The 25,594-nt window shown below is 52.1% G+C and overlaps 2 long non-coding RNA genes across 3 annotated transcripts; both read right to left on the bottom strand.

The window, feature by feature from the left end:
* Positions 1-5,005: 5,005 nt before the first annotated feature.
* Positions 5,006-13,651, bottom strand: LOC149524264 (uncharacterized). Of its 2 annotated transcripts, XR_016349973.1 has the most exons (5): positions 13,313-13,651; positions 11,230-11,367; positions 7,787-8,047; positions 6,489-7,383; positions 5,006-5,950 (listed from the first exon to the last, which is right to left on the bottom strand). It is a non-coding gene; the product is annotated as an uncharacterized LOC149524264 (long non-coding RNA). The 2 variants fall into 2 exon arrangements; XR_016349972.1 differs by lacking the exons at positions 11,230-11,367; positions 13,313-13,651 and having other exon boundaries at positions 7,787-8,433.
* Positions 13,652-16,470: 2,819 nt separating this feature from the next.
* LOC142825763 (uncharacterized) lies at positions 16,471-20,951 on the bottom strand. Its single transcript, XR_016349971.1, has 4 exons — positions 20,243-20,951; positions 18,317-19,172; positions 17,161-18,016; positions 16,471-16,860 (listed from the first exon to the last, which is right to left on the bottom strand). It is a non-coding gene; the product is annotated as an uncharacterized LOC142825763 (long non-coding RNA).
* Positions 20,952-25,594: the final 4,643 nt, after the last annotated feature.

The raw sequence follows: 25,594 nt of genomic DNA, 5'->3' as shown, positions 1-25,594 counted from the left end.
GCTCCCAGAAGTAATTGCTGACCCGAAGCCCTGCCTGAAGTGGTTCTGAGTGGCCTTAAATGCAATTCTGCATCCAATCAGTGTGAAGCTTTAGTTTGAAATCACTAAGTGCTTTTTGAAATAAGCCTGCAGTGTAAACATACCCTAAGGATATGTCTTCATCGCAAGTTTCGTTCGGAGAAAGCTATTCTGGAAGATATCTTCTGGAAAAGCTGATTTTGGAAATAGCACATCTACATTAGGGGAGCTTATCTCAGACTAATTTTGAGGCTTCCCGGTAGTGTGGACGCTCTATCTCAATTTAGCGCCCCAGGATGCACTGGAAAGGACTAACTTTAGAATGAGGTGCTATTTTGACATAGGAGCAGAGGAGCATCCAGTCGCTCACCCGCTGCTGAAAAAGCTTTTTCAGAAGAGGCATTTTTCCAACACTGGTACACCTCATTCCCTGAGGAATAAGCCCTCCATTGTTTCAATTTTCTTTTGAAATAACACAATTGCTGTGTGGATGCTACTGTTGTTCTGCCAGAATAATGTCCCTTATTCCAGAAAAATGGTACAGTGTAGACACACCCTTAGGGTATGTCTACACTGCAGCACTAATTGGAACTAACTTAATTCAAATTAGTTAATTCGAACTAAGCTAATTCAAATTAGTGCATCTAGACCTAAAAACTAATTCGAATTAGCATTTTGCTAATTCAAAATAGCATATCCACATTGAGTGGACCCTGAACCGAAGTTAAGGCTGGCCAGAACCAGTGCCTGCAGGGCATCAGGTTAGGACTTAGAGTGTGGCGCTCCTAGCCGACGGTTGTGCTTAAAGGAACCCGACCCCCCACCCCGGACAGACAGTTCTCAGGGTTCCCCACTTGCTTGTCTACCTCAATGAGGGACAGCAAAGCAGTCCTGTCTTGGAGGCACATCAAAGCACTTGGCCATCAGCCCGGCTGCACTTGCCGCAGGCTGCCATCCAAGGGGATCAATTGGGAGGCTGTCAGGAGTCAGGAAACCCTGCAGGAGAGCTTCCACCCCGAGGAGCCCGCAGAGCCACCCCAGTCCTCCCCATCGGGGGCTCATGCCCCATTCCTCCCTAACCTCCTTCCACTTACCCTTCCTGATGTAAAAAATAAATGACACGTGTGTTGTTAAATAAAGAGAGTTTCTATTTTTGAAAACTGAGGGGTGGGGATTAACCTCTGGGGAGACTGGGGAGAGAGGGGAGGTGGAAACCTGGGAGGAGGGAGCTGGAAGGGGGAAGCCAGGGGAAGGAGGAGGGGAAGTATAAAACTATGGTACGCCATATCTTCAGTACTGTGTACAGATGTAGTCTCCTCACCTCAAAAAAGATATTTTGGCTTTGGAAAGGGTTCAGAAAAGGGCAACTACAATGATTAGGGGTTTGGAACAGGTCCCATATGAAGAGAGGCTAAACAGACTGGGACTTTTCAGCTTAGAAAAGAGGAGACTGAGGGGGATATGATAGAAGTCTATAAAATCATGAGTGGTATGGAGAGGGTGAATAAAGAAAAGTTCTTCATTAGTTCTCATAATAGAAGGACTAGAGGACACCAAATGAAATGAATGCACAGCAGGCTTAAAACTAATAAGCGAAAGTAGTTCTTCTCACAGCACATAGTCAACCTGTGGAACTCCTTGCCACAGGAGGCTGTGAAGGCTAGAACTATAACAGAGTTTAACGAGAAGTTAGATAAATTCAGGGAGGTTGGGTCCATGGAGTAGGAACGGTGTCCCTGGCCTCTGTTTGTGGAAGGCTGGAGATGGATGGCACGAGACAAATCGTTTGGTCATTGTCTTAGGTCCATCCCCTCCGGGTACCTGGTGCTGTCCCCTGTCGGCAGACAAGCTACTTGGCTAGATGGACGTTTGGTCTGACTCAGTACGGCCGTTCTTATGTTCTAAGCTCAGGGCCGGGAATCTCACTGGACCAACTTGATTTTCATGAAAACCTGCTCATGGGTTCACATGTGACCTTTTGTGGCCAGGCTGGCAGCTATCCTGCTCTACATGGCCATATTCCTGTGCCTAGTGTGGAGATCATGGATGATGGAGGCCTCCCCCCGAACCTTGATGAGGTCCACGATCTCTGCACTAGATCAGGCGGGCGCCCGCCTCTTGCAGCCCCGGGCAGGCTCCTGGGAGCCATCGGCCTGGTCCTGGGAACAGGCAGAGGGCTGGGTGGCAGCCAGTGGCTGGCTCATGCCATGCCAGGTGCAGGGTCTGCTGGCTGGGTGCTGGCAGGCTTGCAACTGGCACAAGCACTGCAGCCAGACCGTGGCCCTTTAAGGGCTCCAGGGCCGGGAGGAGGGCAGAAAAGTTTCCCTGGTTTGGCCCAGAGTGGCCACCAGGGCAACCTAGGAAGGGCTAGCCTCCAACTAGTTCGAATTAAGTGGCTACACAGCCCTTAATTCGAACTACTTAATTTGAACTAGGCGTTACTCCTCATAGAGCGAGGTTTACCTAGTTTGAATTAAGCAGTTTGTATGTATAGCCGCTATTAAAGTTAATTTCAACTAATGGCTGTTTGTTCAAATTAACTTTGTAGTGGAGACACACCCTTAGAGATTTGTGCCTGTCTATCAGCAAATGGCCGCCGATGGTGCGTCTAAACTACACGCCTTTTTCAACAGAGGCCTTTTCTAAAGTATTTTTCGAAAAAGCCTCTGTTGAAAAAGCTTCTAGATTGATTTTTTTGCTCCGCATCATGCTATCAGCTTTTTTGAAAAAGAGCGTCCAGACTGCCGGATGCTCTTTCAAAAAAAAAAAGGCACCCAGAAGTGCTTCTGGCAGGGCATGGGGGCAGCCTTTATTTCCAAGTGTTGCTGCCTGCCCTTTGCATAGACACGTGCTTAAAGGGATCCCCCAGACAGCCGTTGCTCTGCTCCTGCTTCTGGCTTGCCTACCTCCTGGAGGGAAAGCAAAGCTGCTGCGGTGCTTGCTCTGGTTGCCCTGCTTCCTCGGACACCACAGCAGTTTACTTTCAGGTTCAGGGTTTTTTTCTGCTTTTCACTGTGTTGGGGAGAATTCACAGACATTTGCGTCGGGTGGTCAGGCCGGGCACGCGATGCCCGCATCTTCCGGAACTCATACCTGAACCGCAGCCGGCAGGCTGGGTCATTCTTTCTGGAGTGAAACTATGCAGTCGGGGATGTGCAGATACCTACGTGCATTGTGGCTGACACGGCGAACCTCCTTATGACCTGGCTCATGAAGCCATTCACTGGACACCTGGATGCGAGCAGGGACCTCTTTAACTCTCGCCTGAATCCGGCTTGCTTGGAGGTGGAGTGCGCCTTTGGCCGTCTGAAGGGCAGGTTTATATGCCTTCTCGCTCGGCTGGACATGGGGGAACATAACATCCCCGATGTGGTTGCTGCATGCTGTGTGCTGCACAACCTAGTGGAGAGAAAAGAGGAGGCTTTCCTCCCAGCATGAGGCTACTGTGGAGGGGAGGCACTTTGAGCAGCCCCGGACAGCTGCCATCCAGCAAGCCCTCCAGCTGGGATTGCGCATTTGGGAAGCCCTGAGGGAGCGATTCTCCCAAGGAGCCCAATGAGTTTCCCCAGGGCCTTCCAAATGTGCGATTGCCCCATGCCTCCAATGCCTTCCCCCCCCGTCCAAAGCCCCTCCCAGCCCCACATTCACACTGAGAACAGAGACAGGCTGTGACAGACCAGGCCGGGTCTGGGCACAGCTGACATCATCTGCTCTGGGCAAATTGCTCAAACTATGGGCTCCTTACAGTCCCCAGACTGGTGACCTTCCCAAACAGGCCACAAACCAGTCCCAAAAATAAATTGTTTGTTAACAAAGTAAAGTGCTTCCCTTACTGACTCTCACAGGTAGGAAGGGGGATGTCAAGCTGGAAGGGAGGGGGGAGGCTCAGGGCTGAGGGTGCCACCTGGATGACGAACCCCTGCCACCTTGGCTGCGGAGGCCAGCTTGGAGATGGCTGCGCATGCGGGCTGGGGCTGGGGAGGAGGTGCGGCTGTACCTGAGTCTGGGATGGCAGCGGGTGAAGGGGGGGCAGGGGGGTGAGGGGAGGGGTGGGGGAGCTGGTGGGGGGGGAGGGCAGGCTGAGCAGGAGGACCAGGAACAGACACAGGACTGGGGAAGGCCATGGCCTCCTGGATAGCAGTGCAAATAGCAGTGCGCTGTGTTGGGGAAATCTCGCTCCCCTGGGGTACAGAGTCCCCAGAAGGGTCCGAGGCTGGAGGTCAAAGCAGTGAGGCAGGAGAGAAATCCAAAAGGAAAATTTTATTATGCATGCAGGCTGACAGCTACCAGAGTGAGAGCAGCAGCAGCCCTGAGAGACAGTTTCCGGGATCCTTTATACAGTATGTTCAGACAGTTTAGTTGTTGATTGTTTTCTTTAACATATTAAAGTCTCAGCAGAAGTACTCTGAGACGGTTCTGTACACACCAGGTGTGCTAGAAGTAAGTTTTACAGTACAGGCAGTCCCCGACTTACGTCGGATCCCTAGATACGAACGGGGTGAGGCAACTCCCGCACATGCGCAGCAGCATTCCCGGGGCTCGCTCACCTGGGTCCTAGGATCCTCCTCCTCCTCAGGCCGGCTCCGACTGGGGTCCCGCAGAGCTGCCGGGCAGAGGAAAAGTGCCTCCCCACGCCCGCTGCCCCCCCACCCCCCTGCCAGCAACAGGCTGCCCCCTCCCCTGAGCAACAGGCTGCCGAACAGACAAAAGCAGCCTCTCTGCCCCTCCTCCCCCTATACATGCCGGGCTCCCGGAGCGCAGCAGCGTCCCCGGGGCTCGCTCACCTGGGTCCTAGAATCCACCTCCTCCTCCTCTTCGGCCGGCTCCAACTGGCCTCTGCCTGCAGCAGCTGGCCACAGGGACAGGGATCCCGCAGAGCTGCTGGGCAGAGGAAAAGTGCCCCCCCACGCCCGCGCCCCCCCCCCCGCGGCCTCGCATCCTGCACACCTCCCCCCTCCCCCCCTGCCAGCAACAGGCTGCCCCCTCCCCTGAGCAACAGGCTGCCGAACAGCAGACAAAAGCAGCCTCTCCGCCCCTCCTCCCCCTATACATGCTGGGCTCCCTGGGCAAACAAAGACTCCACCAAAACAAACAAAGTACTGTCCTCATTGTGTTAGCAGAAAAAGGACCCTCCTCCTAGAACCCTGTGTGGTGTGTGGAAATAAAGCTATTAGCTCAAAGCATGGTGCAGAGCTGTTTGGTATTTGATGAGTTACTCCTTTAGTCCTGAGTTTGTCACAGGGACAGAAATAGATGTGAAATCTTCTGAACAGGGGAACAGACAGCAAAACAAACATTAGAGGGGAGTTAACCTTTCCCTATGCCATCCAAAACTAAAAAAAATGTTTGGCTAGAGTTTCCCCTACAATATATACCAGTTCCGACTTACATACAAATTCAACTTAAGAACAAACCTACAGTCCCTATCTTGTACGTAACCCGGGGACTGCCTGTACAAAGGCACATGAGAACCTGAGTGAGGAGTCTACAAGGCAAACTGTGACAAAGATAAGAGTTTACATGACAATTTGTGACAGACTAGGAGTCTCCATGAAGTTGAGATAGGAGGCATTGTAAGGGTCTTGATTAGAGTTAAGATGATTTCTCTCTGTTACAGGGAGAGAGGCCTGGAAAACTTTTAACCCTTACAGCAGTTTTCTTTTAGAGAGTTTTGATTTCCTGCACAGTCCCTCCTTAGACACAATTGGAGTTATTTGATTTTTTCCCACAGCTGCTGCACAAACTCGTCCAGCAAGCGACTGCGCCGCTCTGTCTCTGCCTGCATCCTCTGATTACATGTCTCCTGCATCCCTTGCAGGGCCGAGATGTGCTGGCGCACCAGGTCCAAATACTTGCGCCAGTGCCGATGGGTTCCCTGCAGCCGTCTGGGAGGTGGGAGAGATGTGGCCCCCCACCCTCCTGGACAGCTGGGCTGGATGTGGAGGACAAGAGGGAAAAGTCATCAGTCATGCATGCTCACACTTTCCCTGAGAGACAGCATGCCCTCCTCAGCAGTCAGTGCCTGTCCTCTAGGATCAGCGGATGCTCATGTGGTCTCAGCAAGGAGTGGTATGCCCTGAGCAGCAGCCACGGCCTCCCTGAAGCCCAGACAGTGTGCAGGCCACCATCCTGCCCCCCTCCCCATGGCCAAGCAGCACAGACAAGTGCCAGGCCACAGTTGGGGTTCCCGCAGGTTGCTAAGAAGCCTGAAGCTGTGTGGCAATTCCCAGGGTCCCAAACCCCTGCTTGTACCTGGCATCAGTGTCTGTAGGAGCAGGTGGTTCCTCGCAGCCATGCGGGTGCAGGGGTAGGATGTCCCTCCCTGAGGTCGGACGTCCCTCCCTGAGGTCAGCCATGTGTGTGTCCCCCTCCCCCCAGGATGTGATCAGCATGACATGTCACAGTACTGCACCATCCACTTTGCTCCCGCCTCCCCTGCCCTGTGTGTGATGGACCCTCACAGCACTCACCTGATGTTCCCTCCCCGGTGCCCAAAGTTGTCTGGGCAGGAACAATAGAGATGAAAGGTCTGGCAGGAGTGTCCACCAGGGCTTCTACCCGGAGGCCTTTATTTTCGACAAAAAATCTTCCCCGCGTCCACACTTCCCTTTTTTTGACAGATCTCTGTCAAAAATAGTGTTATTCCTCGTAAAACGTAAAATGAGATTTGCCGCTGTCAACAAAACTGCCGCATTCTGTTGATTTACTGTCGACAGAACGCGGCGGCTGTCTAGACGCAGGTACAGATTTTTCGAACAATCCCTGTAGTCTAGAGACGCCCCGAGTGTCAGAGTTGCTGCATTACAGAATTGTGCATGCATTGCCAAAAGTGGCCATCGAGTGTCACTGTTGCTCTGTTGCAGCATTTTTACGCTAGGCAGTTAGGAGTTATGAAATAACAGGCTAATGACTCCTGTTTGTGATGAGGAATAACCCTCATGTAGAAATTGTTATTTTGAAATGTCTTCAGTAAATATGCTCAGCTGTTCTTATTTAGAAATAACTACTCCCCAGAGTCATTCAAAGTAATTACTCCCAGTGCTTCCTGAGACTCTAAATCAATGTAGTACGTCAACATTAGGGGAGCCTGACTCAGACTAATTTCAAGGCTTCCCTGTAGTTTGGATGTTCTATTTCAAAGTAGTTAGCTTATTCTGACATAAGTGTGCAGCGTAGACATTGTTCAAAATAATTTTAAAAGATTCAAGGTATAACTGCCTAACTAAGTACTGAAGGAAAACTGCAAATTTCCATTTGCTCTTAGTCTGCATTGCGCTAGCTGGCTTCCAGCCCTAGTGATGGGCTCAAGGCTTTAGTCTCTGCCACAAGTCAGCCATTCTTTCATGAATCCAATGCCACTGAGAACTGAAAAGAGAATGAGAGGAGACTTGTAAACTCGACCACCACTAGTGGTCAAAACACAGACATAAACATGTGCATCGCCTAACTGCTGGTCACTGGAGACCCCTTCTTTATTCCTCTCCGGCCTATCCAGGTCCTAAAATGCTCATAATTTATAAGAAACTATGACCATCTCCACTTCACCACACCCTCAGTCCACTATACCCACACCCTACCCAGAATACTCTGGTCCTCTGAGGGACGTGATGATTGAGCAAGCAACTGGAGAACAATGTGATGATGTCCAGTGATTACACGGACAGATGCTCTGTAGTTTGTCGTCCCTCCCTCCACATCGCTGTATTTGAAGGGCAGCGACCCACGTGCAGCTACTTACGGAGAGGAAAGGACAATCCCAGACAATTACCAGCCACAGGCAGAGCTCTGCCTTCCCCAGGATCCGTCCCATGGAAATCACAAGCATCTCTCTGCTCGCAAGGAGGCACCTCGCTGCACAGACACTGGCTGAAGATAATTTCACAAAACATACACCAGCTCCTACACTGTCACGAGAGAGCTCCTCAGCTCCACTGTCAATAGGAACAACAGGTGACTCAGACTCACTTCAGGCAGATGCCCCTCATCTAGCTGGATCTCCAGAGTGGCTCCGATTGCCTACAGCAGGCCTCTGCAAGAACAGCAAATAACCCATGGAAGAAGTATCACTGCCAAAAATGCTACAGCTGCATGAGACCGTCCAGTACCTGCCTCTCTCTCCAACCCTTTCTACAACATGGCTGTTCCGCTACAAGACACAGACTGAACACCAACGGGTCAGTTGGCTGTAGCTCCCCACTGACATCAGGATTATGCCAAGAGACCCACTCATCTTCCATGCGCTCGAGTCCAAGCCAATAAGAATGCAAACACACCTCACATGCCGCTTCCTCTCTTTTTTCTGTTGTGTTGGCTAACACGGATTCATATGCTCGTGTTGCCCAAACGTCCAGTTTTCTGAGACCCCTTTTTAACTCATTCCAACCAGCTTTGGATTAGGGATGTTAAAGATGAGTCTATCCCCATAAGCAAATGCTTATGGGATAGTTGTCTGTTGACTAGTCAGCTAGTCGATTCCCCACACCTTGCTGCCTCTCTGAGATTTAAGTACTCCTTCCCCTCTGCCCCAGCTTTCTAAGTGGCAGCACTGCATGGCTGAGCTGGGGATCAGCTCTGCGGCAGCTGCCCCTTTGAAAAGCCACCTCCACACGTTTAAAGGGGCAGCCATGGACCCCGGGGTCAGCTGAGAACTCCCCAGCTGATCCCCAGCTCTGCGTAGCATTTCCCCAGCTGGCCCCAGGTTCCACACGGCTCCTCATGGCATGCAGCACGGCATGGAGCCTGGGGTCAGTGGGGGACTCAGAGTCCCCAGCTGAACCCAAGCTCCACTACTTTGAAATGCACAAGAGTCCCTGCTGGGCTCTTGTACTTTTCAAAGGAGGAATGGGGAAGTGCCTATCGACTTTGATTTAGTCACTATTTATCCCTTTAGTCTCTCCTTTTTCAAGAACATTTGTGAGACGTTTAATAGCAGTGGTCCAAATGCAGATCCCAAAAGCATAACACTCATTCCTACTCTCCCCGTCATAGCCACCAGGCTGCTGGTCAGTCCTCGTGGTTAAGGGGTTATCCTAGCCAGATATTTGGTCAGCCAATAACAATGCAGGTAGGGATTTCAAACTGGGAACAAAGCAATTTTTAACTTTTTCCTCCTCTGTCTGAGGCAGAGTGGGTTCTTCAACAGGGAGCTGCAAGGCTGTCTCGCTCTCTCTAAGAAAAGTCTTTTCACAATATGTAAGTAGGGCAAAGTTTAATTAATCTATCAGGTTTTTAATTGTTTTATGGTTTGTGAATTTCAAATTGATGTTAAAAGTGTTTTTTTTTTCTCTTTTGTAATGAAGCTTTCTAACCCACAGAATTGTCTCTGGCTACGTCTAGACTGGCATGATTTTCCGGAAATGGTTTTAACAGAAAAGTTTTCCGTTAAAAGCATTTTCGGAAAAGCGCATCTAGATTGGCACGGACGCTTTTCCGCAAAAGCATTTTTTGCGGAAAAGCATCCATGCCAATCTAGACGTGCTTTTCCGCAAAAAAGCCCTGATCGCCATTTTCGCGATCGGGGCTTTTTTGCGGAAAACAAAGCTGAGCTGTCTATACTGGCCCTTTTGCGCAAAAGGACTTTTGCCCAAATGGGAGCAGCATAGTTTTCCGCAAGAACACTGACAATCTTACATGAGATCGTCAGTGCTTTTCCGGAAAAGCAAGCGGCCAGTGTAGACAGCTGGCAAGTTATTCCGGAAAAGCGGCTGATTTTCCAGAATAAGTGGCCAGTATAGACACAGCCTCTGAGTATACAAATTGGTGGCCCTTACCATCTAGCTACCTTAACTACACTTGCAACGGTAGTATTGTTTTGATAATAAAAAGTTTGTTTTCTTTTCTAATTAACCTGCTATAGGTTTATTTTGGTGTCCTAGTTTTATCTGTAAGCTCTCTGTCTGACTGGCTGGGAGTCAGCTAGCACAGACTGCAGCTTGTTTTTCTCTTTTCTTTTTCAAGCTCTGAGGGGAAAAAGAGCTTGAGGTACCCCTGAGTTTTTAGGGAGGAGGTTTCCCAAGTGATCTCATCCCTAGTTTTCTTGGACTACTTGGGTGATGGCAGTGGATATTCCCTAAAATTTGGGTTTTAGGATTTTGGGGGGAAGTTTTTGTACCAAAGCCTGGAGAGATCAGGTTTTGGGGTACTTTTGCGGGCCCCTGCTCCTCCATTTGTTGTGCCAGAGTGGGTTCCCCCCCCATCTTTTACAGGGAGTACCCAGCAATGTTTTTATGAGGATCTAACAATACTTCAACTGCTTGAATGTCCGTCCATTTGTTATAAAGAACGAGAGGGGCGGGGTGATTTAAGCATAATAAAGTCCATGCCCCAAAGGCAAAGCCGCATCAGCTCAAACTCTGTTGCATTTAAGAACTGCCTCTGGAGTTAGGACATGGGCTTTAAGCACACCTCATGTATGAAATCCAGGGTTTCAAACTCAGGAGGGGGGCTACTGCCCTCCTACCCCATTTCTCTACCCAATTCTACACCCATAGGACCAAGGGCACCTACCCCCCTCAAACAATGGTGCCCTTGGCCTTATGGGTGGAGAAAGGGCAGGGTTAGGACTGCACATTGCCATGGGCTGGGGGTGTTAAAAGGAAGAGAAAGGAGGGGTTGAGGGATCCACTGGATGGACGGGTGGACTGGAAGGATCAAGAGCGTGTTGGGCTGGGGGCCGTTAGGGAGGAAGAGGAGGGTGGGTGAGGGGGTCCTTATGTGTTGAAAGATGAATGGGGCAAAGGTAGGGTGAGGGTTGAGGTGAGCTGGGAAGGTGGCTGTGACAGACCGGGCCAGGTCTTGGCACAGCTGAGGGCGTCCGCTCAGGGCGAATTGCTCAAAACTCAGGGCTCCTTACAGCCCCAGACTGGAAGCCTTTCCCAAATAGGCCATAAACCGGTCACACTGAGTGCTTTAGCGGCCAATCTGGCCAGCCAGAAGCCTCAGGGGCAAAACCCCTCAGACACCCCAGCTCTCCCTGTGCCACAATTAGCCCCGGGCCTGCACACAGGTGAGGGGGTTGTAGAACCCAATCTCACCTTCCCCGAACGGGTCTTTCCGGTCCCAAAGAACCAGCCACAAATCCCCGGTCAGTTTACACTTTGGATCTTACCCACAAGATCACGCTGGGCCAATCCTTTAGAATCTAAAATCTAAAGGTTTATTAATAGAAGAAAGAAAAGCATGAGAGTAAGGTTGTTAAGGAGAATACATTACATGCACCAGTCACCGAGTTCTCGATGCAGGCTCTCAGCAGAGATGTTATAACTGCTATCTTAAAGGACTCTGGTGTTCATCCTATGTCAGGATGGGTCAGCAATCCTCCTCGGCTCTCTGTTCCTTGCAAGGCTGCATCTAGGATCAGTAGCAGAATTGAAGACAAGATGGAGTCCGCCTCATGGCACTTATATATCTCCCTGGTACCTTCCAAGTGGAGCAGGTCACATGGTCGAGTGACTTAGCTCTGTTTCATATGTCAGCAGCCATTTTGCCCTGGCTGGGTTGCATGTTCCCAGACACAGTCCTCAGTTCTGTATTGGGCACCTGGACCAGTGCTAATTAGCATACTCATTGAACGGACAATCCTCCTTTACAACAGGCAGTGCAGGCCAATATCAGCACAGACTCCATATTCATAACTCCACATACAGATATCATACAAGTACATGAGTAGCATATACAGAATCAGTAGAACATGAGCTTTCATTTGACATCTCGCATGGCCCCCTTTGTATAGACTTTGTGGCAAACACCTCCCCCCAATTGGTGCAGCAGTGATCTGGCTGCTCCCCTTAAAATCCAGTAACGTGACACCCAGACAAAAGACCAGAGCCTCTGCTTTCCTATTCCTTTGAGGCCACTCCCTACCACCCACTGCTCGGACTTAAGGACAAAAGCAATTGTGTAACTGTTTAACTTCAAAAAGATCTCACCAAATGTAGTGATTGGGCAACAAAATAGCAAATGAAATTTGATGTGGATAAGGATAAAGTAACGCACATTGGAAAAAAATAACCCCAACTATACATACCATATGATGAGGGCTAATTTAGCTACAACTAATCAGGAAAGATATCTTGGAGTTATCGTGGATAGTTCTCTGAAAATGCAGTATGCGGTCAAAAAAGCAAATAGGATGCTAGTAATTATTAAAAAAGGGATAGAAAATAAGATGAAGACTATCTTAATGCCCCTATATAAAACTTCTGTACACAGTGTTCAAGATGTGGGCGTACTATATGTGGTCTCCTCACCTCAAAAAAGATACTGTACTTTGGCATTAGAAAAGGTTCAGAAAAGGGCAACTAAAATGAAGTATAAAACTATGGTACGCCCTATTTTCAGTACTGTGTACAGATGTGGTCTCCTCACCTCAAAAAAGATATTTTGGCCTTGGAAAGGGTTCAGAAAAGGGCAACTACAATGATTAGGGGTTTGGAACAGGTCCCATATGAAGAGAGGCTAAACAGACTAGGACTTTTCAGCTTAGAAAAGAGGAGACTGAGGGGGATATGACAGAGGTCTATAAAATCATGAGTGGTGTGGAGAAGGTGAATATAGAAAAGTTCTTTACTTGTTCCCATAATATAAGAACTAGAGGACACCAAATGAAATTAATGGGTAGCAGGCTTAAAACTAATAAGCGAAAGTAGTTCTTCTCACAGCACATAGTCAACCTATGGAACTCCTTGCCAGAGGATGCTGTGAAGGCTAGGACTATAACAGAGTTTTAAAAAAAACTAGATAAATTCATGGAGGTTACGTCCATAAAAGGCTATTAGCCTGCGGGAAGGAAGAAATGGTGCCCCTGGCCTCTCTTTGTCAAAGGCTGGAGATGGATGGGAGGAGACAAATGGCTTGATCATTGTCTTCGGTCCACCCCCCTGGGGCATCTGGCACTGGCCACTGTTGGCAGACAGGCTACTGGGCTAGATGGCCTTTTGGTCTGACCCAGTATAGCCATTCTTATGTTCTTATCAGTATCAGAAGTGCACCGATGGATACGGAGCACGTAGCTCCGCGGGATCTGGTGCTTCTGGGGCGATGACTTAAAAGCCAGCTCCCCACGCGCACAGGCTCTCACTTCCCCCCAGCCCTTGCTGACTCTGTATTAGAGACAGCAAGGGGGAGGGAAGCGTGTGTAGTTGTCAGGATTAACCGATAAGCCCAGGCTTATCAGTTAATCGTATACACGACTATACGCTAACATCCCATTCACCGACTGTCACTGTTAGTATTTCTGTAACGGAGTAAGTGCACTGCGGGGAGCAGGTACGCCTAGAAAGGCCTCCAAGCTTACCCAGTACATGGAGAGACCTTTTCTCAAAGGCCCAGCTTCTGATGGGTTTGGTCCTCCTTCTGGGATGCCACCGGATGTGCTGGGATTTCACTGAGACTACTTGCTCCACTAGCCTTGCCTGCCTCTCCCTGTTTTGCTGACTTAGGCTCTCTGGCCTCTGGGAGCCCACGCAGGTTGGGACGCACCAAGTGTAGAAACACAGAGTCTGCAAACAGCTCTGTACAGTAAGGCTTAGCTAGAAAATCGTCCAGCACTCAATTGCAGTTCCCCTCCAGAAAGTACACCCAAAATAATATTATCTGACGCGGGAGACAAATCACTACAATGTAAGCTCATACGTTTGCCCATCCCCTCAAAGAGGAGTAACATACGCACAACTTCTCCCGCTCCCCTCCTGCTGTTAGAAATTACACAAACTACATTTGTTTTATTAAAATCTAGCTTTTACAGTTGAGAGATTGCTGTTGTTTATCAAAACAAAATAAAGCACGCATACCGTGTATGGGTGTAGGCATGGATGGAGGAAGGGCAGCGTTAGGAGTGCAGGTTGCCATGGGATGTGGGTGTAGAAAGGAAGAGAAGGGGGTTGGGACCCAATGAATGGGAGCATGGACTGGAAGGGTCTAGAGTGTGGGATGGCATGGGATGGGGGCTTGTTGAGGAGGAAGAGGAGAGTGGTTGAGGGAGTCCTTACATGCGGAAGGAGGGCTGGGGGAAAGGTAGTGATGGGGGTCACATGGCAGGAGGGATGGGAGTGTGGGGGGAGGGACTGTGGGTTGGGAAGGGAAGAAACGGGGCTGAAGGGTCCTATAGATGGGGGAAAGGTAGGGATAGGGATAGAGTGTGGAATGGGGAGTGTTCTAGGGAGGAAAAAGAGGGGCTGATGGAAACATAAATGTAGGGATGCTCTGGGGGTGCAGGTTGCTCTGAGTCTGTGGAGAGAAGAAGGGAAACTGACGGACACCAGGAATACGGGGTATGGGATAGGGAAGAGCACTGGTGGGGGTGCACATTGTGTGAGGGGGAAGTTGAAATGTACTGCGGGAGTGGAACCTACGTTCGGACTCGCTGTCTAAGCAAACGTGACATCCCTTCCTAGACCCGAGTGGGCCGTAAGCCGAGAGATTTCCAGACCCGACACTTACCTCCCTGTCAGCGATGGCTGCTCCGCTCCCAGCCGGACGGTTCTCGCCTCGCTTCGACCAAGCTCCCGAGCTCGCTGTTCTCGTTTCCGTTCCATCCCCAGACGGGAGGACACCGGGAGGGTGGACTTCTAATCGCTCGCTACCGAACAGAGCAGAGGGGAAAAAACAAACAAACAACTTAGCGTTTCAGTCTGCAAGGACGCGGCATCGCTTCTCCTCCCACCATTGGCCACCCCCTCCCGCTGCCACTCCAGGAACGTGGAGAGAACGGAGGCCTTGAATATCTATCCACGCTCTGTTGAACCGCCTACTGCCCCTTCACCAGTCCCCAAGCCACCAGGCTCCGTGCCCCAGCAGAAAGCTCTCTGCCTCAGAAGAAACATATTGCCAGGATGCTTGAAGATTTCAAAGCACGCACCTCTTACTCACACAGAGCCATGGGAAGGCCAATCGCTGGGGACCCTTCACGTGTTCCGAGAATCACGTCCAGGCAGCTCAAGTCCATCTCGGACGGTATCTTCTCAGCCCACGGCCCCGCACTGATTCCTCTGCAAGGGTGGCCGAAAAAGCCCACCGTTAGCTCTCACTCACTAAGGTCTGTGGCTGTGGGAATTCTATCCTTTAGCCCTTTCCCCCCCTCTCGCCTATGTATCGGGCCCTCTACAAGAACACTGAGTCAGTCAGCCATGACGCACCATCGCTCTCCCTTGTGCGACTGGCGTACCTGCAGAATTCCCGTTGGCTCCTGAGCCCTTAACCCTTGAAGATGCTCACCTGGAATGCCTGCAAGTGTGCTGTACAAGGACACGGCAGAAGCAGAGCAAGGACAAAGACACAGACAGAAACAGACAGACAGAACGTATTGGCCAATACGAGAGAGCAACAAGAGAGAAACACATAAGAGGCAGTCAGAAACCTTACCACCTTGCGTCTTCCTCCTCGAGCCAAGCATCTGCTGAGAAGGACACCGTGTTCCAGAGAAACCAGCACCCCTGACAAACGGGAGCTACCAAAGTAGCACCTCGGGAACCTCCGCTCGGACTCGCTGTCTAAGCAAACGTGACTTCCCTTCCTAGACGCGAGTGGCCGTAAGCTGACAGATTTCGAGACCCAACACTTATCTCCCGGTCAGCGATGGCTGCTCCGCTCCCAGCCAGACGGTTCTCACCTCGCTTTGACCGAGCTCCCGAGCTCCCTGTTCTCGTTTCCATTCCATCCCCAGACGGGAGGACACCGGGAGGGTTGACTTCTTATCGCTCGCTACCGAACACAGCAGAGGGGAAAAAACAAACAAACAACTTAGCGTTTCAGTCCGCAAGGACGCGGCATCGCTTCTCCTCCCACCATCGCACCGCAGCCTCCCACCATCGACCACCCCCTCCTGCTGCCACTCCAGGAACGCGGAGAGAACGGAGGCCTTGAATCTCTATCCACGCTCTGTTGAACCGCCTACCCCCCCTTCACCAGTCCCCAAGCAACCAGGCTCCGTGCCCCAGCAGGAAGCTCTCTGCCTCAGAAGAAACATACTGCCAGGACGCTTGAAGATTTCAAAGCTCGCACCTCTTACTCATACAGAGCCATGGCAAGGCCGAACGCTGAGGACCCTTCACGTGTTCCGAGAATCACGTCCAGGAAGCTCAAGTCCATCTCGGACGGTATCTTCTCAGCCCACGGACCCGCACTGATTCCTCTTCAAGGGTGGCCGAAAAAGCCCAGCGTGAGCTCTCACTCACTAAGGTCTGTGGCTGTGGGAATTCTATCCTTTAGCCCTTTCCCCCCGTCTCGCCTATGTATCGGGCCCTCTACAAGAACACTGAGTCAGTCAGCCATGACGCACCACCGCTCTCCCTTGCGCGACTGGCGTACCTGCAGAATTCCCATTGGCTCCTGAGCCCTTAACCCTTGAACATGCTCACCTGGAATGCCTGCAAGTGTGCAGTACAAAGACACTGCAAAAGCATAGCAAGGACAAAGACACAGACAGGAACAGACAGACAGAACGTATTGGCCAATACGAGAGAGCAACAAGAGAGAAACACATAAGAGGCAGTCAGAAACCTTACCACCTTGCGTCTTCCTCCTCGAGCCAAGCGTCTGCTGAGAAGGACACCGTGTTCCAGAGAAACCAGCACCCCTGACAAACGGGAGCTACCAAAGTAGCACCTCGGGAACCTCCGCTCGGACTCGCTGTCTAAGCAAACGTGACTTCCCTTCCTAGACCCGAGTGGGCCGTAAGCCGAGAGATTTCCAGACCCGACGCTTACCTCCCTGTCAGCGATGGCTGCTCCGCTCCCAGCCGGACGGTTCTCGCCTCGCTTCGACCAAGCTCCCGAGCTCCCTGTTCTCGTTTCCATTCCATCCCCAGACGGGAGGACACCGGGAGGGTTGACTTCTTATCGCTCGCTACCGAACACAGCAGAGGGGAAAAAACAAACAAACAACTTAGCGTTTCAGTCCGCAAGGACGCGGCATCGCTTCTCCTCCCACCATCGCAGCGCAGCCTCCCACCATCGGCCACCACCTCCCGTTGCCACTACGGGAACGGGGAGTGAAAGGAGGCCTTGAATCTCTATCCACGCTCTGTTGAACCGCCTACTGCACATTCACCAGTCCCAAAGCCACCAGGCTCCGTGCCCCAGCAGAAAGCTCTCTGCCTCAGAAGAAACATACTGCCAGGATGCTTGAAGATTTCAAAGCACGCACCTCTTACTCACACAGAGCCATGGGAAGGCCGATCGCTGGGGACCCTTCACGTGTTCCGAGAATCACGGCCAGGCAGCTCAAGTCCATCTCGGACGGTATCTTCTCAGCCCACGGCCCCGCACTGATTCCTCTGCAAGGATGGCCGAAAAAGCCCACCGTTAGCTCTCACTCACTAAGATCTGTGGCTGTGGGAATTCTATCCTTTAGCCCTTTCCCCCCGTCTCGCCTATGTATCGGGCCCTCTACAAGAACACTGAGTCAGTCAGCCATGACTCACCACCGCTCTCCCCTGTGCGACTGGCGTACCTGCAGAATTCCCGTTGGCTCCTGAGCCCTTAACCCTTGAAGATGCTCACCTGGAATGCCTGCAAGTGTGCTGTACAAGGACACGGCAGAAGCAGAGCAAGGACAAAGACACAGACAGAAACAGACAGACAGAACGTATTGGCCAATACGAGAGAGCAACAAGAGAGAAACACATAAGAGGCAGTCAGAAACCTTACCACCTTGCGTCTTCCTCCTCGAGCCAAGCGTCTGCTGAGAAGGACACCGTGTTCCAGAAAACCAGCACCCCTGACAAACGGGAGCCCTGTTTCTCCCACTACCAAGGAAGCACCTCGGGAACCTCCGCTCAGACTCGCTGTCTAAGCAAACGTGACTTCCCTTCCTAGACCCGAGTGGGCCGTAAGCCGAGAGATTTCCAGACCCGACACTTATCTCCCTGTCAGCGATGGCTGCTCCGCTCCCAGCCGGACGGTTCTCGCCTTGCTTCGACCAAGCTCCCGAGCTCGCTGTTCTCGTTTCCGTTCCATCCCCAGACGGGAGGACACCGGGAGGGTTGACTTCTTATCGCTCGCTACCGAACACAGCAGAGGGGAAAAAACAAACAAACAACTTAGCGTTTCAGTCCGCAAGGACGCGGCATCACTTCACCTCCCACCATCGCAGCGCAGCCTCCCACCATCGGCCACCACCTCCCGTTGCCACTACGGGAACGGGGAGTGAAAGGAGGCCTTGAATCTCTATCCACGCTCTGTTGAACCGCCTACTGCCCCTTCACCAATCCCCAAGCCACCAGGCTCCGTGCCCCAGCAGGAAGCTCTCTGCCTCAGAAGAAACATACTGCCAGGATGCTTGAAGATTTCAAAGCACGCACCTCTTACTCACACAGAGCCATGGGAAGGCCGATCGCTGAGGACCCTTCACGTGTTCCGAGAATCACGTCTAGGCAGCTCAAGTCCATCTCGGACGGTATCTTCTCAGCTCATGCCCCCGCACTGATTCCTCTGCAAGGGTGGCCGAAAAAGCCCAGCGTGTACTCTCACTCACTAAGGTCTGTGGCTGTGGGAATTCTATCCTTTAGCCCTTTCCCCCCCTCTCGCCTATGTATCGGGCCCTCTACAAGAACACTGAGTCAGTCAGCCATGACGCACCACCGCTCTCCCTTGCGCGACTGGCGTACCTGCAGAATTCCCGTTGGCTCCTGAGCCCTTAACCCTTGGAGATGCTCACCTGGAATGCCTGCAAGTGTGCTGTACAAGGACACGGCAGAAGCAGAGCAAGGACAAAAACACAGACAGAAACAGACAGACAGAACGTATTGGCCAATACTAGAGAGCAACAAGAGAGAAACACATAAGAGGCAGTCAGAAACCTTACCACCTTGCGTCTTCCTCCTCGAGCCAAGCGTCTGCTGAGAAGGACACCGTGTTCCAGAGAAACCAGCACCCCTGACAAACGGGAGCCCTGTTTCTCCCACTACCAAGGAAGCAGCTCGGGAACCTCCGCTCGGACTCGCTGTCTAAGCAAACGTGACTTCCCTTCCTAAACGCGAGTGGCCGTAAGCTGACAGATTTCGAGACCCGACACTTATCTCCCGGTCAGCGATGGCTGCTCCGCTCCCAGCCGGACGGTTCTCGCCTCGCTTTGACCAAGCTCCCGAGCTCGCTGTTCTCGTTTCCGTTTCATCCCCAGACGGGAGGACATCGGGAGGGTTGACTTCTTATTGCTCGCTACCGAACACAGCAGAGGGGAAAAAACAAACAAACAACTTAGCTTTTCAGTCCGCAAGGACGCGGCATCGCTTCTCCTCCCACCATCGGCCACCACCTCCCGTTGCCACTACAGGAACGGGGAGTGAAAGGAGGCCTTGAATCTCTATCCACGCTCTGTTGAACCGCCTACTGCCCCTTCACCAGTCCCCAAGCCACCAGGCTCCGTGCCTGTAGCCAGACACAAAACCCCATCTTGTTTCCCCCCCCCCCCCCCCCCAGAGAGCAAGAGAAAGGCAGTCAGCCTTTGATGCCCTGGGAACACAGGTTTGCTGCCTGTCCCTGACTCTACCATAAACAGAAACCAGACAGTAAATGGGCTAGCTGACGACCCGGGGCCTCCCGTCGCCCTGATAGCTAGTACCAGTAATTGACACGCCTGCACTGTCCCAGGAGAGGAATCTTCGCCCATCACATACCAGAGGTGCCCATTGTCTGCATTTTCCCAGGTGTAAATTATGCTTTGCACCCTTCGTGGGAAACTTGGCATTCAAAGCCATTTTTCCTAATTGGCCACTTGAGCCCAGGAAGAAGCCTACATGACCCAAGGGGTATAAAAGAGGTTCAGCAGCCCGCCCAATTTGAGCTCCAATCATCTATACCTGCTGGCAGGTATTGATTGTCTCCCGAGGTCTGTGGGACGCCCAACCTCGCCCTACTTCTTCCCGAGGGATTGAGAGAAAGACGCTGGCCACGCCAAGTCTGGAACGCAGGGGTGAGAATATATACCTGCTATGTGTATTTTGCATGCATTTAATAAGAGCTCAGAGAACCAAAAAGGTTTCATGGTACCTGTAAGTGACTTATTAGTGTAATTTCTGTCCTGTCCTTTGTAGTGTCTGTGTTATCTGTAACACAGTAGTAGCATTTAACAACTAAGTTTACCCTGTAACAATAAAATAGTAACTGTTTAAGCTTTAACCTGACTCCTTCAGTTGCTGTAACAGAACCAAGCACAATTTAAAAGAACTTCAGCCGGTCATAAGGGACTCACTGCCCTGACCGTCGGCTGAAGATTTCGAAGCACGCACCTCTTACTCACACAGAGCCATGGGAAGGCCGAACGCTGAGGACCCTTCACGTGTTCCGAGAATCACGTCCAGGCAGCTCAAGTCCATCTCGGACGGTATCTTCTCAACCCACGGCCACGCACTGATTCCTCTGCAAGGGTGGCCGAAAAAGCCCTGCGTGAGCTCTCACTCACTAAGGTCTGTGGCTGTGGGAATTCTATCCTTTAGCCCTTTCCCCCCCTCTCGCCTATGTATCGGGCCCTCTACAAGAACACTGAGTCAGTCAGCCATGACGCACCACCGCTCTCCCTTGCGCGACTGGCGTACCTGCAGAATTCCCGTTGGCTCCTGAGCCCTTAACCCTTGAAGATGCTCACCTGGAATGCCTGCAAGTGTGCTGTACAAGGACACGGCAGAAGCAGAGCAAGGACAAAGACACAGACAGAAACAGACAGACAGAACGTATTGGCCAATACTAGAGAGCAACAAGAGAGAAACACATAGAATCATAGAATCATAGAATAATAAGACTGGAAGGGACCTCGAGAGGTCATCGAGTCCAGCCCCCCGCCCTCAAGGCAGGATCAAGCTCCGTCTACACCATCCCTGACAGATGTCTATCTAACCTGTTCTTAAATATCTCCAGAGAGGGAGATTCCACCACCTCCCTTGGCAATTTATTCCAATATTTGACCACCCTGACAGTTAGGAATTTTTTCCTAATGTCCAATCTAAACCTCCCCTGCTGCACTTTAAGCCCATTACTCCTTGTCCTGTCCTCAGAAACCAAGAGGAACAAATTTTCTCCTTCCTCCTTGTGACACCCTTTTAGATATTTGAAAACCGCTATCATGTCCCCCCTTAATCTTCTTTTTTCCAAACTAAACAAGCCCAGTTCATGAAGCCTGGCTTCATAGGTCATGTTCTCTAAACCTTTAATCATTCTTGTCGCTCTTCTCTGTACCCTTTCCAATTTCTCCACATCTTTCTTGAAATGTGGCGCCCAGAACTGGACACAGTACTCCAGCTGAGGCCTAATTAGTGCAGAGTAGAGCGGCAGAATGACTTCACGAGTCTTGCTTACAACACATAAGAGGCAGTCAGAAACCTTACCACCTTGCGTCTTCCTCCTCGAGCCAAGCGTCTGCTGAGAAGGACACCATGTTCCAGAGAAACCAGCACCCCTGACAAACGGAAGGCCTGACAAACGGGAGCTACCAAAGAAGCACCTCCGGAACCTCCGCTCGGACTCGCTGTCTAAGCAAATGTGACTTCCCTTCCTAGACCCGAGTGGGCCGTAAGCCGAGAGATTTCCAGACCCGACACTTATCTCCCTGTCAGCGATGGCTGCTCCGTTCCCAGCCGGACGGTTCTTGCCTCGCTTCGACCAAGCTCCCGAGCTCGCTGTTCTCGTTTCCGTTCCATCCCCAGACGGGAGGACACCGGGAGGGTTGACTTCTTATCGCTCACTACCGAACACAGCAGAGGGGAACAAAAAAACAAACAACTTAGCTTTTCAGTCCGCAAGGACGCGGAATCGCTTCTCCTCCCACCATCGCACCGCAGCCTCCCACCATCGGCCACCCCCTCCCGTTACCACTCCAGGAACGGGGAGTGAAAGGAGGCCTTGAATCTCTATCCACGCTCTGTTGAACCGCCTACTGCACATTCACCAGTCCCCAAGCCACCAGGCTCCGTGCCCCAGCAGGAAGCTCTCTGCCTCAGAAGAAACATACTGCCAGGACGCTTGAAGATTTCAAAGCACGCACCTCTTACTCACACAGAGCCATGGGAAGGCCGATCGCTGAGGACCCTTCACGTGTTCCGAGAATCACGTCCAGGCAGCTCAACTCCATCTCGGACTATTTCTTCTCCGCCCATGGCCACGCACTGATTCCTCTGCAAGGGTTGCCAAAAAAGCCCAGTGTTAGCTCTCACTCACTAAGGTCTGTGGCTGTGGGAATTCTATCCTTTAGCCCTTTCCCCCTCTCGCCTATGTATCGGGCCCTCTACAAGAACACTGAGTCAGTCAGCCATGACGCAGCACCGCTCTCCCTTGCGCGACTGGCGTACCTGTAGAATTCCCGTTGGCTCCTAAGCCCTTAACCCTTGGAGATGCTCACCTGGAATGCCTGCAAGTGTGCTGTACAAGGACACGGCAAAAGCAGAGCAAGGACAAAGACGCAGACAGAAACAGACAGACAGAACGTATTGGCCAATACTAGAGAGCCACAAGAGAGAAACACATAAGAGGCAGTCAGAAACCTTACCACCTTGCGTCTTCCTCCTCGAGCCAAGCGTCTGCTAAGAAGGACACCGTGTTCCAGAGAAACCAGCACCCCTGACAAACGGAAGCCCTGACAAACGGGAGCTACCAAGGAAGCACCACGGGAACCTCCGCTCGGACTCGCTGTCTAAGTAAATATGACTTCCCTTCCTAGACCCAAGTGGGCCGTAAGCCGAGAGATTTCCAGACCCGACACTTATCTCCCTGTCAGCGATGGCTGCTCCGCTCCCAGCCGGACGGTTCTCGCCTCGCTTTGACCAAGCTCCCGAGCTCGCTGTTCTCGTTTCCGTTTCATCCCCAGACGGGAGGACATCGGGAGGGTTGACTTCTTATCGCTCGCTACCGAACACAGCAGAGGGGGAAAAACACACAAACAACTTAGCTTTTCAGTCCGCAAGGACGCGGCATCGCTTCTCCTCCCACCATCGCACCGCAGCCTCCCACCATCGGCCACCATCTCCCGTTGCCACTACAGGAACGGGGAGTGAAAGGAGGCCTTGAATATCTATCCACGCTCTGTTGAACCGCCTACTGGCCCTTCACCAGTCCCCAAGCCACCAGGCTCCGTGCCCCAGCAGGAAGCTCTCTGCCTCAGAAGAAACATACTGCCAGGACGCTTGAAGATTTCAAAGCACGCATCTCTTACTCACACAGAGCCATGGGAAGGCCGAACGCTGAGGACCCTTCACGTGTTCCGAGAATCACGTCCAGGCAGCTCAAGTCCATCTCGGGCGGTTTCTTCTCCGCCCATGGCCCCGCACTGATTCCTCTGCAAGGGCGGCAGAAAAAGCGCAGCGTGAGCTCTCACTCACTAAGGTCTGTGGCTGCGGGAATTCTAGCCTTTAGCCCCATGGTCACCAACCAATAGATCACGATCTACCGGTAGATGTTGAGGCTCTAAGAGTAGCTCTTCAGCCCTCTCTGAACTGCGTGCGTGCGCAGTACATTGACATTAGATTTCCTCATTTGAGGAGCAGCTACTCACCGAGCAACAACACAGGTGTGTAGCTGCAAGGAATGGTGGGAGCTGGGAGGTCTGGAGGGCTGAAACACCCGAGCCAGCTGACTGTGGCTTTCAGCAGAAAGACGCTGCCTCGCGCTCCAGCTGATCGGCGGCTTCTCCTCTGCGCCTGCCCACGTGGAGCTTGGTGCACCCTGGCTGAGCGCCATGACCAGCTCTCCGGGCACCCGCTTCTCTTCACTCCAGCCTGGCTGCCCTGGGGTCAGTCCGGAGGGAGCGCGGGTCGGAGGCTTCCCTCCGTGGCTTGTGTAGGGAACTCCCTGCCCCCAACCTTGTTTCCTCTCCTCTGCCCCAAACCTGTCCCCAGCCCTCCTGGCCCCGTTCCCTCTCCCTTGCCCCCCCACCCCGCTGTATAACCCTTCCCCACTCTGCAGAAACTTGTCCCACGGCACCCTGCCCCCCCCTGCAGGAACCGGTTCCCTCTGGCACCCTGTCTCCTACTGCAGAAAGCTGTCCCCCTGCCTTCCCCACTACAGAAACCTGTCCCCCCCCCAGCACCCTGTCCCCTGCTGCAGAAACCTGTCCTGGCACCCTGCCCCCTCTCTCCTGCCCCCACTGGCACCCTGTTCCCTCTCCCAGAACCCACTAGCACCCCTCCCCAGTATTGTGTCCCCTGCTCCCAAAGGACTTTTCTATGCGTCAGTGACCCCTGACTCAAGGCAGGTTCCCTGCCATTCTCATAAATAAAGACAATGCAGAAACTTTTTGTGCTTAACAGTATTTTATTTAAAAATGGAGCTTGGCCAACAAACCCCCAATTGGGGCCAAGCCCCCATCTGGCCACAACCACTCCTGCCCTCCCCCTTCCCCAGACCCTAGATCTGAGCCTATCAAACACTGGAACCCCCTGCCCTGAGCCCTTCACATACCCCAACCCAAATTCCTGCATTCTCACATCCACAAGCCTGTGACTTGCTTAGTATCCCAACACCGCCCAGCCTGGAGCCCCCTCCCCGAGCCAGTGTCCCCTTCTCCACCTCCTCCTCCATCCAGATTTCCTCCCAGAGCTTGCACCTCTTACCCCTTCCCACACCCAAATCCCTCATTCCCACCGCAGAGACTACACGTCCTGTCTCAACCCAGCGGGGGTCCGGCTAGACTGCCGGAGTTTTTCAGGATTCTGGAGATATCTCAGAAAAACTCTTCTGCATCCAGGGTTGCGTTTGTTCTTCCGCTTTTTTAGTGGAAGAGCAATCAGGCTCTTTCGGTCACCCCTATATTCCTCTTTCCCCAAGGAATAAGGTGGCTTCCAAAAGAAGGGTTTTTTTTTCTGACATTTGGTCCAGTCTAGACAGGCCAAATGTTGGAAAAACCTCATTCTACAGAAGAATTGTTTTTTTTAAAGAAAAGTAGCAGTATAAGGATTGGGGACAGCAAGTGATGGAGAGGAAGAGAATAGAGAGAGCGGGGCTTCAAGGAAGGGGCAGGGCAGTAAATCTTGGCTTGGTCTGTCATTTAAAAGTGATCTTGGGTGTAAAAAGGTTGGAGACCACTGCTTTAGACCCCCCCCCCCCCCCGCCCCTCTGTATCGGGTCCATTACAACAATACTGAGTCAGTCTGCCATGACGCACCACTGGTCTCCCGTGCTCTCCCTTGCGCGACTGGCGTACCTGCAGAATTCCCCTTAGCTCCTGGGCCCTTAACCCGTAGAGATGCTCACCTGGAATGCCTGTACGTGTCCTGTACAAGGACATGGCAGAAGCAGAGCAAGGACAAAGACACAGAGAGAAACAGACAGAACGTATTGGCCAATACGAGAGAGCAACAAGAGGGAAACACATGAGAGGCAGTTTGGGTGGAAGGGAGGGGTTGAATACACTTGGTGGTCAGGGAAGGGGGTGCAGAATGGACTGGGGGGTGGGGAAAGAGGGTTGCAGATTGCGCAGGGGGTGCAGAATGGACTGGGGGTGGGGGAAGAGGGTTGCAGATTGGACAGGGGGTGTAGAATGGACTGGGGGGTGGGGAAAGGGGTGCAGATTGGGCAGGGGGTGCAGAATGGACTGCAGGGTGGGGGAAGAGGGTTGCAGATTGGGTAGGGGGTGCAGAATGCACTGGGGGGTGGGG

The sequence above is a fragment of the Pelodiscus sinensis genome, chromosome 6, assembly GCF_052426305.1.
Source record: "Pelodiscus sinensis isolate ZL-2025 chromosome 6, ASM5242630v1, whole genome shotgun sequence".
NCBI classification, from domain to species: domain Eukaryota; kingdom Metazoa; phylum Chordata; order Testudines; family Trionychidae; genus Pelodiscus; species Pelodiscus sinensis.
Note: the sequence above shows the minus strand (reverse complement) of the source record. Positions and strands in the feature narration are given on the sequence as shown.